The following is a 4,219-nucleotide window of genomic DNA, read 5'->3' as shown; positions in this document are numbered from 1 at the left end:
CCTGGTGTTCAGCTCTGGAGGAGAATCGGCGACTTCTCAAGAAAGGCATTGATCATATACAGCCTGTCATAGAAGAAATCATTCACAGTTGGAGGAGACAGTAAAATCGAATTGCTCTAGAAGAATAAAGCAACTCCGAAGCCTTAACCATCTTCTTATCATTACATTCAACTTCAATTGAGTAACGTTATCTTTATTTTACTTTTATGCGCTTTAAACAAACAAACAACTTTTTTATCCTCCTGACTAAGATCTATAAGATAACCACAGCTTGATTCAAGCCAACGATTCTCGTTGAATTGACTCTGACTCACTCAGGTATTACCTGGACGACCTAGTGTACTTGCTAGTTCAGTTGTGCGAAGTGTAATTCCGCGCACCGATACGAATCTCTGAAGCCTTAACTAAATATCTATCATTGCTTTTACACTAATCTGGTATCTGGTTTCCTTTACTTCTCGTTTATGCTTCTTAACAAACAACCATCTTTTCTAATCGCCTGACTAAGATTTACAAGATAGCCATTGTTTGCTCAATCTGACAATCTCCGTGGGATTTGACCCTCACTCACCTGAGGTATTCCTTGGACGACCCGGTGCACTTGTCGGTTCAGTTGTGCGGAGTTTAATTTTGTGCACCAAGTTTTTGGTGTCGTTACCGGGGATTATTCGAGTTTGACAAACTACTAGACTATCTTGTTGCTTAGATTAGGTATTCTTTAAGGTTTAGTTACTCTTTTAATTGTGTCTTTTGTTTTCTTTTAAAAAAAATTTTCAAAACCTTTTCTTTTCTTTAGTAATCTTTTTCTTTGTTTGAGTCTTGTGTCAATTTTTAAGTTTGGTGTCCCGTTTGTTTTCTTCTTTTTTCTTGAATTTTCAAAATTGTTCTTGATTGTTCTTCTTGGTATTCGAATTGTTCTTGTTAATTTCTTTTTTTGATCTTAAAATTTTTAAGTTTGGTGTCTCCTTGTGTTTTTCTTTCAAATTTTTGAAAAATTAGTGTCATTTGATCTTAAATTTTTAAATTTGGTGTCTCTTAGTTGTTTTTCTCTTTCCTTAAAATTTGAAAATCCATGAAAATTTTTCTTTTATCTTTATTCAAATTTTCAAAAATTTTGTTATCCTTTCTTATCTTGGTTTAAAAATTTTAAGTTTGGTATTTTCTTGTTAGTAAAGTTTAAATTTTGAATTTCAAATCTTAACTTTTCAAATCTTTTTCAAATATTTATCTTATCTTTTTATCTTTCTTTAAAATTCAAAAATCCTATCTTATCTTACTTTAAATTCAAAATTTAAAATTAAATTTCAAAATTCAAAATTTAAACTTCAAATTTCAAATTTCAAAATCAAATCTTTTTCAAATCTTTATCATATCTTCTTGCTTTAAATCCTTCCTATCTTATCTTCTTTTTAAATTTAAAACTTTTAAATTCCAAGTCTTTACTTTCTTTTAAAATTAATTTTCAAAATCAAATCTTTTAATTTGTTTTCAAATCTTGTTAGTTGGTTAATTACTTGTTTTATCTTATTTTAATTTTTGAAAGTTTGGTATCTCTCTAATTCTTCTTTCTCTCTCTTCTATTTTTGAAAACTTTCTACTTCTTTCTCTTTCTCCTTTTTCAAAAATTCTTACCTCTTTCTCTCTCTCTTATATTTTCAAAAATATTCTTTTTTCTTTTTCTATTTATTTTTCGAAAACTCTTTTAATTTAAAAGATATCTTTCTTTTTTTTTTCTCCTCTTTCTAACTCTCTCACAAAGGACCTTTATACTCTAATATAGAGAATCCTTTTTTTCTTTTCTTCTTGCATTCTTTCTTCTTGTTTATGAGCAGGAATCGGGATAAAGAACCTCTCTTTGATCCTGATCCTGAACCTGAGAGGACTCTAAGGAGGCGACTACAATAAGTTAGAGCACAACACTACGGAGAAAACCTCACAGAGCTTTTCGAACAAAAAGCTGAAAATACAGACATGGCAGCCAATCCTAATGGTGGAAGAGACACAAGGAAGGTCCTAGGTGACTTTACTGCACCCACTTCTGACTTCTATGGAAGAAGAATCTCTATACCTACCATTGGTGCAAATAACTTTGAGCTAAAGCCTCAACTGGTTACCCTAGCTCAACAGAACTGTCAGTTTCATGGACTTTCACAGGAAGATCCCAACAGATTCATTTCTAATTTCTTGCAGATGTGTGATACTGTCAAGACTGATTGAGTGGATCCAAAGATTTACAAGCTTATGCTTTTCCCCTTTGTTGTAAGGAATAGAGCTAGGTTATAGCTGGATTCTCAGCCTAAGAAAAGCCTAGATTCTTGGGAGAAAGTGGTCAATGCATTCTTGACCAAGTTCTTTCCACCTTAGAAGTTGAACAAGCTTAGGGTGGAAGTATAGATGTTCAAGCAGAAAGAGGGTGAATCTCTCTATGAGGCCTAGGAGAGGTACAACCAATTAATCAAAAAATGCCCTCCTAACATGATTTCAGACTTGACCATGTTAGATATCTTCTACGATGGTCTCTCTGAATGATCTAAAATGGCTTCAGTCCACTCTGCTGGAGGATCACTCCACTTGAAGAAAATGCCTGAAGAGGCACAGGAACTCATTGACATGGTTGCTAAGAACCAATTCATGTACACTTTTGAGAGGAACCTTGTAAGCAATGGGATAGCTTAGAAGAGATGAGTCTTGGAGGTTGACACTCTGAATGCCATATTGGCTCAGAATAAAATCCTGGCCCAACAGGTCAACATGATCTCTCAACATCTGACTGGATTGCAAGTTGCAGCTGACAACACTCAAGAAGCCACCTATGAAGGAGATCCATATGATCTAGATCAACCCATGATGGATGAGGTTAACTATTTGGGAAATCCCAATAAGGAGCCATATGGAAACACCTATAACTCATCATGGAGGAATCAGCCCAGCTTCTCATGGAGGGATCAACAGAAGCCTTAACAAGGCTTCAGTAACAACCAAGGTGGAAGAAACCAAAATAGGTTTAATAACAGACCATTTCCACCTTCTCAGCAACAGATGGAGACTTCTAAGCAGAGCCTTGATAAACCACTATTTCATGGTTTATATTGTATTCAATTGAGTGATTTTATCAAGCTTTTCACCCATTTATTTATAGGATTTGGATGATTTTACAATTCCTTCCTAGTTTAGTTCAATGATTGAAAACATGCTTCTTTGGTCTTAATTTATTACCATTCGATGCCTTGATCTGTGTGTTAAGTGTTTCAGGCTTCATAGGGCAGGAATGGCTTAGAGAATGAAGAGGAAGTGTGCATAGATGGAAGGAATACAAGGAATTGAAGAGATGACCAGCGAAAAGTCATGCGGTCGCATGGCTCACGCGACCGTGCGAAATGGAAGAAATCAGAGTGATGCGTTCGCGTGCTTAACGCGACCGCACAGATTGGAAGCTGCACGAACGATGCGAAAGCGTGGACGACGCGCACGCGTGGTACAAGAAATGCTAAGTGACGCGAACGTGTGGACGACACGGACACGTGACGTGCGCGATCTGCAGAATTACAAAAGTCGCTGTTAGAGATTTTGGGCCGCATTTCAACCCAGTTTTTAGCCCAGAAACACAGATTAAAGTCAGGGAACATGCAGAGACTCAACAGGCTTTTCATAATTCATAATTTTAGTTTTAGATGTAGTTTTTAGTGAGAAAGGCTCTCTCCTCTCTCTTAGGATTAGGATTAGGATTAGAATTTATTTTAGGATTAGGATTTCTTTTCACTTCAGGATTATTTCATCTTCATATCCGGTTCAATGTTCCTTTTATTTATTTCTTCAATTTAGTTTATGGATTTCTATGTTCAACTCAACTTCTTTATTTGGCTACAACTGCCCATGTTACATTTAATATCTTCCTTAATTCATGATTTTGAGGTATTTCAGATTTAAGATTCTTATTTAGCTTTTTATATTATTGGCTTTAATTGATTAACTGGAAGCTCTTGAGTTATCAACTATTCATGAGTGATTGTTATGTTGGTTATTTAACTGGAATTCCACTAACTCTAGCCTTCCCTTAGGAGTTGGCTAGGACTTGGGAAATCTAACCAATTGGTTCACTGGACTTTCCCTTGCTTACGCAAAGGTTAACTAAGTGGGATTAACTTCCATTCTCATAGGAGTAACTAGGATAGGACTTCCGAATTTTCATATCTTGCCAAGAGTTTATTTTATAGTTGTT

The 4,219-nt window shown here is 35.3% G+C and overlaps 1 non-coding gene across 1 annotated transcript; it reads right to left on the bottom strand.

Annotated features, from left to right (window-relative positions):
- Window positions 1-2,373: 2,373 nt before the first annotated feature.
- LOC127740962 (small nucleolar RNA R71) lies at window positions 2,374-2,482 on the bottom strand. Its single transcript, XR_008001817.1, has one exon. It is a non-coding gene; the product is annotated as a small nucleolar RNA R71 (small nucleolar RNA).
- Between the last annotated feature and the right edge of the window lie 1,737 nt (window positions 2,483-4,219).

Source organism: Arachis duranensis, chromosome 7, assembly GCF_000817695.3.
Source record: "Arachis duranensis cultivar V14167 chromosome 7, aradu.V14167.gnm2.J7QH, whole genome shotgun sequence".
NCBI lineage: Eukaryota > Viridiplantae > Streptophyta > Magnoliopsida > Fabales > Fabaceae > Arachis > Arachis duranensis.
Note: the sequence above shows the minus strand (reverse complement) of the source record. Positions and strands in the feature narration are given on the sequence as shown.